Below are 17,064 nucleotides of genomic sequence, written 5' to 3' on the forward strand. Positions count from 1 at the left end.
GTAATTTGTTGGACTCTGATTATTTAAGATTTTGGCATGTAATTTAGAGTTAGCTCCCATAGTCTTATCTCAGTATTAATGTTATATCAATTCAAGTTTTCATGACCAAGTATCTATTCTAACAGTTTTTCAATTAATCAATTTTTATAGATTATTTCTTTATATGCTTTAGTTGGTCTTACATTTTTTTCTACATGTTAATGTTTTCATGTTCAGTACCTACATGTATATCAGTTATTCCCTATCTCACATACCAATATATTCAAAGTACTGACTGCATACTCTCTTTTGCACTGTATTAATTTCATAATATAGGTTTGGAAGCTCAGTTCCTAGATCGCACGTAATCCATTTTTAGACCACTCAGCTGCAGCATTGGAGAGTACTCATCAGTCAAGGTCTAGTCATATTATTTATCAAGTTTTCTAGTATTTCATTTTATGTTATTTTAGTACTCATATTTAGTTGGAGACTTGTCTTAATGATGTTACGTGTATTTATGCACTCTAGTATTATTATCCTAGCTTATCTTTCCTTATTTGTAGGGAAATTCATGCTGTTAATTTTAATATAATTGAGAATATAATTTTGTAAGTATGGTATTATGATGTTTAAAGGTGTTTTCAAATAAGTTTGGTGTCAAATTGATCACTTAGAGTTTGGACGAGAAAACTAGTGTTACTAGTTTGAGCAAGGTGTCGTTCTAGTTGGTTTTGATGGATTCTAATGTGTATAATTATTTTCTTATCCTTTAAATGTGTAATATTCTATGGAACAACTTATTTATGGTGTTAAAAGTGCAATTGGATCAAGCCAAGCATCAAGAGTAAGTTTATGATTTTAATGAGAGAAACTAGTTGCTAACTTGAGTTTCTTGTTAGCCATTCATGTTGTTTTATTGTTTTGAGATCTAATCTATGGTGTTAAATGATACAGGATGCTTGGTGATATGATTCATATGATATTTAGATGATACACAAGTGAAAAAGCAAGAGGAAACAACACCACAAGGCTTAGGACGGAAGTAGAAAAACTTTGGACAAGTTTAGGCGTAAGTGGAGGACAATTCCAGTGTGCCCACATGATATATGGGTGGCTCCCCCTTAACTCCATGGTACTAAGGCCCGTGGAGCCTCCTTTAGACCAGTGGACTAAGTCCTACAGTGCCCTCTCTATTCCGGTGGTCTAGATTCTGCGATGCATGGCCAATGGTCTAGATTCTACGATGCCTGGCCAATTACCACACGGCCAAATCTTGCATACTATATATATGAAGCTTTGAACATATAATAATTACTTTTGGACATCTTATAGAATTAAGGAGGGGCTTATACATACATTAATTAGGGTATATTTCTATTTACCTTAGCTTTTAATATATTTAATCATGTATTCATTGAATTGGATTACAGTTATGTCAATTAGTGGCTATATGCCCCCTTTCCGAGGTTAAAGCTAAGAACATGTTTACTTTTTCTTTGAATTGAGTTTGTTTGGATTGCCTATCATATTTGGTTGTTTGTTTATCCTTGTTTTTAGTATTTTAAGGATTCACGATCCTTATAATACATATATTGCCAACTTTGTGAACTCAGGAGGGGGAATATGAAGATAGAATGAGGGGATGAATAGAGTAAGGTTCATATTCTTTTATAAAATAAGGGATTTAAATTGGAGACTAGGATAGGAATATACTTATAAGAGTTTCTTGGTTCACATGTAGGATGATAGCTTCTTGCATCTAATTGGATTATTACATTTCCACTTAATGATGTAGTTGTAATGTCCAAGTTAGGTAGAAGATTAGAGGTCGAAAAACCTAATGAGTGGTGATTTTACCACCTATTCTCACTAACATTCATGCACACTACCTTTATATGAATTAATAACTAAGACATATTTGTGAGTAAATGCACTAATATACACACATTGCAGCCATAGAGTTGAAGAGGTCAAAAGATGTTAAATAGAGCTTAAAATGATAAAAATGGGGCAAGGAAGAGTGAAGATAAATACATGGACCACATCAAACTCAGCTACCCCAACCACGGTCCTTAATCTGTAGTCACAGTCAATCAAGATAGTCAACATAATACGGTCACAAAGCATAACTGCAGTCATGTGGCTGCAGTCACGAACAATCTTGTGCGATCGCGGTTCAGCGGGATTAGGCCCCTGGGAAATTTTGTTAAATCACATGAACGAATCCCAAATCATATATAGGAAAAAGCCCTTTCTTCTTTGGGTATTACTTACCTCATAGCTATCTTTGATTTGAAAGCAAGAAACCTTAATTGGGAAAGTGTGTAACTAATCTTTAAGGCTTAATTTCTTAGCAATTTTGTGAAGAATTGATGTTTTAGATAATCCACATGGTATAAATCATTTTATTTTCTTTTGGTGTAGCTAAGTAATTGATTCTTTGGATTATGTTAAACTAAAGTGTAATTGTGTGTGGTTGTTGTTATGTTTCCATGATTTTTAGTTGTTGAGTATGGATTCAACCATTGCTTGGGGTAATGTGTAAGAGTTTGATGAGTGAAAACCCCGAATCTCCAAATTGGTTTGATGAGTGTAAACCCCAAACTCTAAAAACCCTTTGTCATCCTTGAAAGAGGGATGAAAGTGAACTTGAGGTAACCCATAACATCCTTGAAAGAGGGTTATATGGAGACAAAGTAATGGTGGACAATTAAGTCTATGATTTACTACCTTTTGTAATCTTAGAAATAAGTGTAATTGGAGTGTAAGCCATACCAAGAGCATGATCCTAGAAATGGGAATGCTTGATTGAGGTTTTGGGTGATTACGCATTGCACACATGTAAGGTGCTCGAAAGAGCCCATCGGTGAAATCATTGAAGTTATATTGAAAGATTGAACACAATGACTTTCGACCTAGCCCATCCTTTGATCAATAACTAATCTTCATGCTAAACCATTATTAACCAATACACTTTACCTTTAGGTAGACATGATCCCAAGACCCTCTTTATTCTTAATTTTAAATAAAAAGTGGTATATCTGTGCATTGTTAGTTCACAAACTATCCGAAAATCAAATCCCCCCACATTATTTTACAGGTCTTGTTTATTATTATTCCTTGTAACCTTATAGTAACTAGAACACCATAAGATTAAAGCCTATAAGTTGCTCCTTATGGATTTGACCCAAACTCTAGTTTGATTGTTTGACAACGACCACCTCACCCCTTATTATAGAAGTGATTTAAGCATTATCAATACCATGATGATGTGATAAACCCTACGAATCAACAACTAACATAAGAAATCTAACGAATGAAGTTCAATAGCACAGTATGATTGTTGGGAGTGCCTTAACCTTGGGCTTTTATCTATTGATTACTGCAGTTCTTTTCTTTTATGCATTACTTAAGTTTATTTTTTATTTATAACCGTTCAGAACTCTCTTGGTTACCTTTGCGCTAATTTAATCTTAATAGTTAAAATAGAATTGAATAGTTTTTAGAACAAATCTCTAAGGGATCGATATCCTGCTTTTTAGTAGGCCATTGTATTACTTGGTGAGACCATGTACACTTGCGTGTGCGCTTGGGCCAATATGTTTTTGGTGCCACTGTTGGGTACTTGTAAATTGGCAAATATTTTTTTTACTTTTTAGATTTCTTTGGTTCTATAATCTTGGTCTTGGTATTGAATTTGAAGAAAATAAGTTTGTAGAGTAGTAATTTGGTAAGGGACAGGGAATTGGTTGAACCAAGCCCCGAACCCAAGAACCGCTTCCATTAACAAAAAAGAGAAGAAATCCTTCTCCCCTTATCCCTCAATTTCAAGAGGAACAAGACAATCTTGCTCTAATGGCTGAAGATTAACCAGCCCACTAGACAGTTCAAGAAATGGCAATCCCTCTTTCGATAAATTTGACCTCCCCTTTTAAGAAACCAGCTGTTGGAGGTAACTTTGAGATAAAACAGAACATGGTGAAACTTTTGATCAAAAGTGAATTGTTTATGGGGAATTCACATGAAGATCCACAGTCCATTTATGGAACTTTCTGGAGATTAGTGACACATTCATACCTATGGGTGTATCAACTTTTTATGTTAGGCTGATACTATTCCCCTTTTCACTTTGGGGGAAGCAAAGAAGTGGTTGAACGCTTTACTGGGAAGTTCAATCACAATTTGGGAAGACTTAGCCTAGAAATTCCCCATCCGATTCTTTCTATCTGGCAAGACTACGAGACCGTGCACTGAGATTGTATGTTTCAAATAGAAGCTAGATGAGAATTTATATCATGCTTGGGAGAGCTTCAAAGCTCTTCTTTGGGACTATAGATATTATCAGTATTTCAATGAGGTATTACCTCACACTTTTATTGAGGCACTTGACTATAACACAAAATTTTTTGCTAGATTCAGCTATAGGTGGTCAAGATTTGAAGTTGACTATGATGAGCTATATACTTTGTTGAACCATTTTGATCAAGGAAATCCTGAGTGGTATTCAGAATCAAGAAATGCTTCAAAGAAGGTTGTAGGTGTGTTGAAGGGGGTCCAATTTTGTGTTATATCCGCTCAAGTTGTTGCACTCCAAAATCAACTGAATACTCAGTTTAGCAACATGAAAATAGGTGTTACACATCCTGTAGCCATAGTTAATGCGATTCAACAGACTACAGGTTGGTGTGAGGTTTGTGATAACAGTTTGCATTCAGCAGCTATGTGTCCTGCAAATCCTAAGTCCGTGATATTTGCATGTCATGTTCACAGGTCAAATTATGGGAACACTTACAAACTGAAGTGGAAGACTCAGCCACCAAATCCATCATGGAACAACTAGCAGCAGTTTTAGTAGCAGTCATTTCAGATGAATCATGCCTAATCCCAAACTAGCAATATTGTAGAGATACTAAAGAAAATTATGGATGCTCAAGCTCAATTACTAGAAGATATAAAGAGCTAGCAAGCAGATTCAAGGAGTTTGGAGTTTCAAATAGGTCAGATTATGCAGGCATAAATTGCCACGCCTCAATGTAGTCTGAAAAGTGGTAAAGAAATTCCTAAAAAAGTAATGGAAATCACTTTGAGGAATGATAATAAGTTAAATGAATAGCCTCCAAGGAGAAATAAAGAGGTGGATGCAAATTTGATTCCCTCAAAGGTATCTAAAAAAGTTGTTGACAATTCGAGAAAGTCTGAGTACTTGAATAAAAAATTTGCTGAATCGGTGAACGAGAGACCACCACTACCTTTCCACAAAGGCTTATAAAAGAAATGGACGATGTGTGCTTCAAGAAGTTATTTGATACATTCAGAGAGCTGCACATTAACTTACCTTATTTAGATATGTTGTAGGGAAGGCCTAAGTATGCTTAGTACTTGAAGGATGTGGTAAAAGAAAGTTAAGTTGTAGGACGTTGAGACGGTAGCACTCACTGAATAGTGTAGCTCTGTGGTGATGCAAAAGATGCCCAAAAAGCTCAAATACCCTGGGAAGTTCACTCCTCCCATTCAAATTTGCAATAATAAGGTAGTCCATGCACCTATTGATTTAGGGGAAAGCATCAATTTAATGCCCGTCTTTTTGTTCAACACTTAAGGCTCGGGGAAGCTAAGATCGAGCTCTTTGTTACTCCAATTAGCAAACCGAACGATAAACAATACTGAAGGAATCATAGAGGATGTTCTCATCAACGTTGGTAATTTTGTTATTCCTTCTAACTTTATTATTTTAGATTTTCAGGCAGATTAAAAATTATTTATCATCTTGGGATGTGTATTCTTGGCGATGGGAGGAGCATTGATAGATTTAAGTGAGGACACGCTCACAATAAGTTTTTATGATGAAGAGACAATTTTCAAAGTGTACAAACCACTCAACACACTATCCCATTATGATGATTTATGTATGACTATTATGGTCAGTGGGGGTAAGTGTAGGAGGTAAAGTCTATTCCATAAAAAACCTCTTTGAACTTTCTCTTTTAGTATCCCAACTCTAAAATACCCTAGACCAAAATGATGCAAATTGATGAGCCTAGAAAGGCTATTGTTGAGAAAGATGTTGACCTTGAGAGTTTACACTCAAGAGGTCAAAAATGAATAAGAAGATGACATTCGAGTGTCAGGAAGAGGATAAAGAAAAATGGATAAGTTGTAAATTAGGTCGTGCTGTGACACTAAATGAAGTGCTACTTGGGAGGAAACCCAATTTAAGGTATGTTTTGTTTTCAGTATTTTTAGTTTTTTTACTTTACTAGTTTTTATTTTCGTTGAGTCACAGGATAATGGGAAGTGTGAGTACCGAAAACCTGAGCTAAGGAGCATGGCGAAGACTAAGTGTTGGGTCGTCAGACCCTCTTGATGTATAAATATGCCACTAACTAGGCATAGAGGACTCATTGAGTATTTTCTATCTCTACTTTTAATTATACTTTAGGGACAAAGTAGATTTTCCAGTGTGCGGTGGGGAAATTCCAAATTTTTAGGGTAAATTTAAGAATTTTTTATGTCAGGAGTACGTAAGATATTCTCATTATTACTATATATGATGGCATGATGCAAGTGTTTTGGGTGTAAAAGGCATGTTGATTATGTGAATTAATACTTTTTATACTCCTAGGCTCAAGATTATAATTCTTGTCCATGTTGTCTTAATATAGAATTCATGCTATTGTTTGGTGAAGAGTCTATGATGATCGTACTTGAGTTGAGCATGTGTCATATGTGCTGTGAGATTACAGTATATTCCTTGTTGCATGTGATGTCTAGAACTTTTCTGGGGTTTGTGCAAATCAAAATAACTTACAAGGATTTTTCTTGACTCAGAGTTACTTATTAAGCTTAAATTACTCAAATTTGGTAGGAGACTAACTTTTAGCTCTATGAGTATGATGTCATATGTGGTGAGATTTTCGTATAATTCTTGTATATATGTGTTGTCTAGAACTTTCCTCAAGTGTGTTCAAAGCAAAATCCTAAACAAGCTTATCTTGGAGAACGACCCGAGGCCATTTTTGATCCATCATATAGCCAAATTCCTACCTTAACATTTTTCCATAGTTAACCCCTTTGAGCCCCCTTTCCCATTTTTATTTCTTTGTCTAATGATAAACTTACTAAAACACATAAGCCCATTTTAAAATCTTTCTTTTGTCACTTAACCTCCTTTGATGCATTTTATAATTCTAAGAAATGAAATATATGAGAAAGCCTATGATTTGAGGGGTTATGTAGTTGGGAAAATAATGTAGGGGTGGTTCAAAATCCAAGTTTGGGAGGATGAATATGATGTGCTACGATGAGATGGGAAAGGTTTATGTACGGTTTTCAACTAATGTTCTTAAAATACAAGAGATATGCCTAATAATAATGTTTAATAGCCCAACCTAGAGAACTTAAAGAGAAATTGGATGAATGAATGGCTAAGAAGGGGTTAAAGTTAGAAAATATCTTGAAAAAGTCAATGAAAAGAAGTAAGAAAATAGTGTCACTGAATTGTTTGGTAAACTCTAAGAAAAAAAGGGGTGTAGGGTAATATGGTAAATGAATTGAAGGAGAATAAGGTGGACAGATTGAAAATTTTGGGAGTCGAAAGTATTGAGTAATTACATTTAAGGAGGTCTGTTATTTACTTGATCCATATATATTCCTTCCCTCACCTCAAACCTTCATCTTATCCTGCAAGACCTGGGTGATTCCAAACTAGGTAAGTCTACATTAGTGGCGAAAAACACAAATGGCAATCCTATGGTTCTACTAATTGTACTGGAAATTTTTGTGAGAGAGAGTGTAAATTATTTCATTATTTGAGATTCTTGAGAAATTTCAATGTCATTTTTGCGTGTGGATCTAACTCTATCTTGTGAGAGGCACCGGTACTTTGGGATAGTGGATAAAGTCTTACTCTCAATTTGGGTAAATGGGTGAAGTAAGTTGCATTATGGAGGTTGAGAATTTTTTTGAAGATTTTGTGTTTCCTGTTAAGGTGTTTTGTTGATTTGAAAGATTCATTTGATACAAACTTGCATCTTTTCTTCATAATATGTGCTTATTAAAAAAATTGGTATTCTTTCTGTCATGGTGTGATTGAAAAGTCTTTGTAGAGCTTTGTTAGCTTATTCCTATAGCATTGTTTTTTTTTTAAAATAAAACTATCATTTTATTTCTAACCAATGACATTTTTAAAGAAATTTTGATCTTTTGCATCTTCCTAAACAATTAAAGAAAAACATGGGTGAATGCAAGGCAACATTATATTACACTTAATTGGATTCATTCCTCACAACTGCTCATATTGTCTATTCAGTTCATAAAACACTCATGGAACCAATGGAAACATAAATACGCCTTTACCCTTAAGAATGGAGTCAACCAAAATATAATAGGGCAAGGCAAGCATTCATGTCCCCCGAGTTACGTAGACTTCACCCCGAGATGCTGTGATAAGCACACTAATCGATCACACCATGGAAACAATATTCATCAAGAATTTCAACTAAAAACCACTGGTTATACCACTTTTAAGACCAATTGGACTCAAAGATATACTCCAAAAAATGACCATACAATGCTACAAGAAAGTTTACATTAACCTTTACAAGCATATAAGACATTTCTCTCTTATTGGCATTTTAACAAACATGTGGTGTGCAGGTAAAGTAAGAGCTTGATTTAGTTAAATAACAACATATGTGAACAAGCTCAATGCACCAATTCATCACCAAGCACGCCACTTGTAATCATACTAACCCAACTAAATCATCCACCACTCAATTAAGAACAAAAACCTCAAGTGGGTGTTTTATCAAACACGTGTTGTGCACTAGTGTATGATAGCATGAATTTTGCAATTTAGCATTTGAGACAAGGCACACATTTAAAAATATTCATACCAACAACCACATATACCAAATTATGCTCAATTGAATTAAATTCAAACCAATAGAAACTATGGAATATGATCATCTTTGTATTTTAATGATCATACCTTGTAAGCTTACTAAAGAGAGGAAAGTGATGAAAAGAAAATCCAACATACTTATCCGGGGTTTCATTCTTGAGGTCCTTAGGAAATATTATAATTGTATTGACAGAATATTCTCTTTCCTATAATAAGATTTAATTAATGACTGTGTAGTTGTAACAATATATATTTTTTCCTACAATAGAACTCTAACCTATAGTTGTATAGCTATAAGTGTTTCATTAAGTATTATGGAATGAGATGTTGCTATTAAGAAATTCTTGGTTTCTCTACTCATTTCTCTATCATGGAATCAAGAGCCACCATTTAATTTTTTCCTCGTGCTTTCAATTTTCTTTGCATAGCTATTTTACTACCTTCTTGAGTTCTTTTTGTTCTCTTTGGGTTTTCCCCTTCTTTTGTAATAAATTGATCAATGGATTCAAAATCTTCTTTACACGATTTTCTCGGCAAAAACTTGTTGGATCCAATTCCTATCTTTGGTAATTCCTCTTTGGAATCTTTGTTCAAGGCAAGGTCCTTTTTGGGATGTTAGATGGATCTGTTCGTCCACCAACAGATGAAAAAGAGTTGGATCTTTGAAAATTGAATAATGTGAAGGTAATCACTTGGATATTGAATTCTGTAAATGATGATATTTCCATGTATTTTAGACCTTTCAGTTTGGCTTATGAGATGTGGACCCATCTCTGTACAATCACCAACAAAGCAACCTTGCACGAGAGTTTGAATTGGAATGCAATATTGTAGAATACACATAGGTGGACAATAATTTTTGCTCCTTTTGTGCTTGCTTGTAGTTTCTCTAATCAGAACAAGATCAAATTCTTGGGCAAAATATTTCTAAGGTAGGGCTTAAAGAGGTGTTGGAAAAACGAAAGAAGACAATGGTGGTGCAATTCATAGTGAGACTCCATCTTAAATTCGAGCTAATTTGTGGTATTTTATAGAACAGGGATGTAATACCCTATATTCCACATGTACTAGTTCTACTTATGTGGCACTTGATATATACTTATAGGGTAGGTAATGGGCTCCGATATCCTATGTGATTACTGACAGTAAGATAGGTTTAGAGAAATCCCAACATGTTGACAAGAGTTTTTAAACTTGGGCTCGTAAGTAGGTATTTGAATCTAAAGGATAAAGTGACCAAGTGTACATAAGTTATAAGTTTAACTATAGGCATTTTGATCTTAAAATGGAAAAAAATATTAAGGTGCTTTATTGACGGATTTAAGATAGTAGGTGAGTCACCTACTTTGCTCTTTTTAACAAACACCTACTTTGCTCTTTTTAACAACCTAAGAACTAAGTGGGTGCATCACCTATTAGGTCTCTCTAAGAGAGGAGAATAGGCAGCCAAGGGCCAATGGTTTTAGATCCACAAAGGCCCAATATAATGGGCAAGTAGGTGAATCACCTACTTGATAAATTATGGCCCAAAATCATCCAAGAAAGTCATCCAAAAGTAGATCCTTTTAAAGGGGTAGAAACCAACTCTTTTAGTTTATTTTACTAGCCAAAAAAAACAACTTTCAAGATGTTTTATCTTGCTCTCTCTTAGCTATGCAGCAGCCCTAAAATTGCACGAGGGTTCTTGGGAAACCTTCCTTCTAAGTTAAAGGTAAGTGAACAAATCATAAGCACATCTTAAGAATACTATAGGAGTTATGTTCTCCATGATTAAACTATAAGATATCCCTTTTTAAGTTAGGCAGCCCCTTAATTCTTGATTATTAAGAGATTTTACTCTTCACTTTTGGTTTAAGAGTAAAGGGATCAAGTTATTGAATAGATATACATTAAGGGAATAAGCTACCACCAAAATTAAGGTATGGGTACTGTCCATTTTTACCCCTTTTTGATACATGTGTTGGTAGATATCATATATATGTTGTTAAGAACTCCAAGGATAGTGAGTTTAATATTTGGTTTCTTTGTTGATATTTGGGGCTATTTAGGTATGGTTTTATGTATATATTTTGGGGTATTCTTGGTTGATATTTGGGAAAAGGTGTGAATGGTTTCCAATAAAAGGTAGAAGGAGGGTATAGTGGTACACCACCAAATTGAATGTTTCACATGCTTACTTCCCACACCACTTGGTATACCATTTTAAGAGTGCAATAAAGGCAAAACTATTAAGGGGGATTTTATAAGAAGTTACACTGCAAGTTAATGTAATTGGAGAAGAATGAATTTGAAAGAATACCTTTGGATTATTTTAATTGTGGGTTACTACCTGCTTACTATTTTGGTAAGTTTAAATGGTGTGAATGTGTTAATTAGATACTAATACCATTTTTATGGTATTGTAGATTAAAAATAAAAAAGGAAAGGCGTTAAGTAAGAGTGAGATTAGTTGTACAGCAAGATATGTATGGTTTATTGATCCTATACTCTTTGGCATGAATCTAACTCCTTTGTTACAAAGTAAGCTTCCTAAGCATTCTTCCTTTCAAATTGTACATAAATGTAGTGTACAACCTCCAAGGTGGATAACAACCATATTTTAACTTGTTAGGTTTTTAAAACGCCTAGAGATGTGTTTGTTACTAGATCTATTTATTTTCCATTCAAAATACTAGTATAATATAGGAGTTTTCAGAAATAAGCTTTATGAATTGTTCCTTTAGACAGCATGACCTATGGTGTTTGCTAAGCTCATCTGTGTTATATTCTTATTATTGTTGTATCCTACCTCATTGCTACTTCATCGAGTGCGTATTTGTATACCTTTTCCTACTGGTCCAAAGTTCCAAATCTAATACATGACCTCCAAAACAACAACTTTAAAGATGAAAAGAATGATCTAAAGTGATTCTATATATTCTTGGGTAGTATCAGTAGGGTGGAAGAAACACCTATCATGGTTCGATCCAAACATTACGGGTGGTATCTCAAGGGTGAAAGGAAATCCTAGCATGGGTCGATCCCGATTTATGTGCTTATGAGGACCGTATCTCAGGGGTTAAAATTCATTGCATGGGTTATCCTTTTTTAGCACTGATCAGCTGGTCATTTGTATCACGCCTTATAATTTTACAAAGTAAAAAAGAATAAAGAAAAGTAAAGGATGTAACGTACATGATCCCACAAATACAACCATAGTTCATATTCCATCCTTATCTTTATAGTCATATATTGATAACTAATTTTATTGAGTTTTTCTCTTATTTATAGTCACTTTATGTCGTACATACTCAGTACACTCTTGTGTTGACATCCCTTGTGAGACACTATGTTTTATGCCACAGTTACAGGTTCTCCAACAAGTACACCACCCAGTAGGAGCACAGGACATCCACCGACTATTGGTGAGCTCTAAGTTGATTCGAAACTTTTTGAGTCTATTAATGTATTTTGGTATTGTATAGTAGTTATGAGCAAGGCGGGGGATTTGTCCCGACCTAAACTAAGTCCATGTATCTTTCAAAGGCTTTGTAGACTAATGTGAAGTTCAGTGTTGTAGCATTGTGTTCTTTTAATGTTATGGCCCTAACGGCCAAGTCTTTTATTTATAGGTTTGGACTTTCTTATGTGGTTTATTTTTATCAATGAATCATATCAATATTATTAGTACCTTTGAATGTCATAGTTACATGTATAAAAAGTACAGGTTTACGAGTTGGTTCTCCCAAAATGGTTTCCTATCCGTCCCAATGGGATTTAGGGTTGATAAAAGTGGTATCAAAGCAGGTCATCCTAGGGAGTCATCCACAAAGCCATGTCTATGTAGAGTCTTGCTTATGGATGTGTTTTACATCACATCTCTAAGTTGGAGTCTACGAGGCATTTATGAGTTTTTTTTTTCTTCATTCCTTAGGTCGTGCGATAGAGCCAATAATGTTGATTGGTTTGTATTTAACCTTGAATCTTTTTTTCCTCAATATAGTAAAGATGCTGATTACAAGGAGTAAGGGTAAGAGTAAGCAAGTAGATGTTGCTGCCGGAGAAGGGAAAAGTGAAACACCACCTAGACATGCTGATCAAAGTGAGGCTCAAGGCAATTTGCCTCATAGACTTCTTCTAGTCCTCCTTCTCCAAAATATCTAAGGAGGAGAGGAGTACCCTCAGAGTCACCTATTAATGCTACTGAGTAATATTTGAGGAATTCAGTGTAATTATTAACACGTATAGTTGCTGGACAAGGTCAAAGATAAACTAGTCCAACTACAGGTACTAATGTTGTGGATAGGGCAGTTAGTCTAGGGACACAGAATTTCCTTAAATTGGACCCTCTAACATAACTGGGTCAGATCTTAATTAAGATCCACATGACTTTATTAATCAGATTCAAAGGGCTTTTATAATGCCCCAAAGTTTTCTTAGCTAAATTTTGTCCCTAAAATATCAATCATTGGCTTCAAGAATGGTTTATACTTTTTTTTCTAGTGGAATTCCTTAGATTTCAACTTTTTATTTCATAGATGATTGAATAAGTTTTCCATCGACATAAGATGCATCCAAAACAGACACTCAGTGAAGGAGTTATGGTTATTTAAAGTCCTAGTCATAAAACACCATTATTCTTGTCCTTGGCACATTACGGAGAGGGTGTAAATGATGATGGTCAATTTCCTGTAGGACTCCACGATGGTGGCACATTACGGAGTGGTCCAAATTCCCATTCATCAATTTCTAGTGAGCCACCATGATAGTGGCACGTAGCAGTGTCCCATGAAATCGGGCTCCTAGTTATATTTTTTATACCAATCTCATTACGAGTATATTGGGTATTTTCCCACACCCATATCAGTCCAAACATGAGATTTCAAACCCAATTGAGTATATTACTCATACATTCACCAAAAATATTTAAGAACACTCTCTAGGGTTCGGTTCTGTATTGATAATCCAAATAAATCAAGATTCAACCGTGGGTTTTCAAAACAAATTGACAATTTGGAATCCCCAAGCCGTGGGCATCAATAAGAAACCTTTAAATTTATAGATAGAGGTATGTGGGGTTTATCCTACAAAAAAAACTACATGGGCTTAAAACCATTAGAGCATGATTTTTAGATTTTTATGCATGAATTTTGAAGGGGTTTTGGAATCTATGTTCTAAATTACATACTCAGAATATTTTAATGTTACTATTTTTTTGACCTTGTGGTCCTATCCCTAAATTGATTTACATGTATACGTATAAGTATGGAATTTGAGATTGAAGATCATTGAGAGCATAAATTATGAACTCCCTCTCGTGTATTTAATTAAAGATTATGGTTTTGTGATTTGAAAGATGTTTTCGCAATATTATAGCATTTGAGAATGATTTAAAATTGTTGAGAGGGTGTTTTTTGATATAAATATGTTCTCATATTTAAGAGAAAGAATTGCATATGAATTGAGAACTTTGACATGACCACCTTGTACTATTGAAATGCTTAACAAAGATGAGTTTCTTGCATGTGTTTACATAAGGTTTGAGAACGAGTTTCTTTGAATTGAATTGTTGAAATGGTGGTCCCAAAACTTGTGTCTTGAAAACAGGGATTTATGATAGACTAATAATGGCTCAGAGATGTGACTTGCAAGTTAATGGTATGAGGATACCATATATATTTATGCCATAACAGATTATGTTTTTAGAGAATTTTTTCAGAGTATGTTTTCAGAGATTGTTTGTTTTGATAGAGTTTTAAAAGGGGGCTTAAAGAGGGTTAGGTGGTTACCCAAAGAAGGCGCGATTTCAAGGAAATCTTAGCCTGAAATCGTAGTTGCCGATATGAGTAGATTATTATTGTACACTGGCGATGACTGTGCGGCATAGTGGATTCAGAGACTCCGTCCCTTGCGGCACACTTGGGTTGGGGGGCTTTGCTGCCGAGTTAATGGCAGTTTCAATATAATCCATGGAATTTTTCAGTGTTGTAGGGTATACCACCTAGCGCAGAAGTAACTCAGATTTCTCAGAGTTGAGATGATTTTTAAAGAGTTTTTAAAATACCCATATGAATTCTTACTATATCATATACTTATGAATCATTTTAAATTGCTCTCAGATATGTTAATTAATAAATAATTATTTTGGATATGCTCTACGTACCAGTATACCTGTATTGAGCCCCCCTTCTCCCTACCTCTCAGGTTCTGAGACTCAGCCTAGGGGTCTAGATAAGCAGTCGATAATTTAGAAAGCTGATCAGATTGTACAGTGGTGGGCCTTCTCTATTCTAGAAGGCATTTTTTTTTCAGATTATGTCACTTATTTCAGATTTGGTCTACTGGGGGCCTTGTCCCAGTTTTAAATAGTTGTCATATTTTCATGTAGTAGATATTTCGTAGACTAATTCAGATGTTATTTAGATGTAGTTAATTTAAAGTTTCCATACTTATGTTGAATTCGGTGTTGACCATGTTTCGATAGCAGATTATGTTTCCACATATTGTTTTATTATATGAATGTTGTGCATGATTACTAGATAGAGAAGGGCATTCCAGGCCTTCATGGTTCAGGATGTCCGTCACGACCAGGCCTTTGTTCGGGTCATGACAAACATGGTATCAGAGTATGGTTAATGGTCCCAGGTTATCTATGAACTCATGTCGGGTAGAGTCTTATTTATTTGTGTGTAGCACGCCACACTTATAAGCAGGAGGCTACTAGGATTTCAAGAATGTTCCTCTTCTTTGTGATTTAGTTCGTGCTGCAGTGTCTAATCTATCCCCTAATCAATGACCTTTTGCTTTTCAAAAAACCAGCGATGCCTCCCCATCGCAACAATGTTGATGCTCAGGATGATGAAGTCCATCCTACCTATGGGATGTGGACCCCTAATAGAGCTCATACCACAGAGCCTATTCCTACTCTGGGAGTACCTCCTGTACTGACCAGTCCTCCCAAAGCTCTCTAAACGAGGGCCTATCGTACTCCGTCCTGTGAAGAAGAGGTTTCTAATGGTGAATTGAGATAGTCTATTCACATATTTGCATAGTTGCTAGCCATACAAAATCAGAGGTTGGAGGATACTAGGTCTGCGTCTGTTACTTCTAAAGTTACTAGAGTGGGCCAGTTCATAAGAATGAACCCACCCAGGTTCTCTGGCGCTAATGTAGAAGAGGACCCACAGGAGTTCGTAGATGAAATGAAAAAGATTTTAAAAGTAATGCATGTTTATCAGGTGGAGGGTCTTGAGCTTTCAGCATACCATCTAAAGGATATAGCGAACCAATGGTCCAACGAGTGGGAAGATGCGAAGGGTGACAGTGTTGAGCCCACAGATTGGGATAAGTTTGTGGAAACTTTTCTTGATCGATTCTATTATCTGAAGCTGAGAAAAGCTAAAGCAGAGGAGTTCATGAACCTTAAGCAAGGTAATATGAGCGTTCAGGAGTATACTTTAAAGTTTAACCAGCTTCTGAGAGGATGAGTAGTATGATGGCCCAAATGAGGAATTTTGTTTTTGGCCTTTCAGATGATTTGGTGCTTGAGTGTTAGGAAGCTATGCTGAATAGGGATATGGACTTTGCTAGACTGTCAGTCCATATGCAGCAAGTTAAGAAGAAGAAGAATAAGATATCAAAATCTAGGGAAAATAATAGGTAAGCAACGAGAGCCAAAGCTATAGACCAGAGTCATAGTCAGTAGTAGAGCAGTAATTGGGGCAACAAATGGCAAAAGAAAAAGAATTGGGGTAATGCATAGTTGGCAGCTAGTGATCCAGTGTCCAGACCCACAACTAAGAAGCGCACATAAAAATTTTAGTCTAGTCAGGGGCCGAGGATGCAGGGTATGCAGTCACATGGGAGTATAGACTAGACCTCTCAGTCCTATCCGCACTGTGGATGATGTGGGAGGAATCATCTAGGGACATATCAGTTTGGCGCTTTGATGTATTATTCATGCGGCCAGCCAGGCCATATCTAGAGAGACTGTCTGGCAGCAAAGAGTAATGTTTGAGGAGCCAAGTCGCAGCTAAATTCATCTACATCACTACCTTAGGGTGCTACTTCAGCCACTAGAAAGGGTTGAAACCGGTTGTATGCTTTGACCAACTGCTAGGAGATAGAGGCCTCACCACATGTAGTCACCGGTATGTTGCAAATCTTTTCTCATAATATGTATGTATTACTTGATCCCGGGT

This window comes from Capsicum annuum, chromosome 4 (genome assembly GCF_002878395.1).
Source record: "Capsicum annuum cultivar UCD-10X-F1 chromosome 4, UCD10Xv1.1, whole genome shotgun sequence".
NCBI classification, from domain to species: domain Eukaryota; kingdom Viridiplantae; phylum Streptophyta; class Magnoliopsida; order Solanales; family Solanaceae; genus Capsicum; species Capsicum annuum.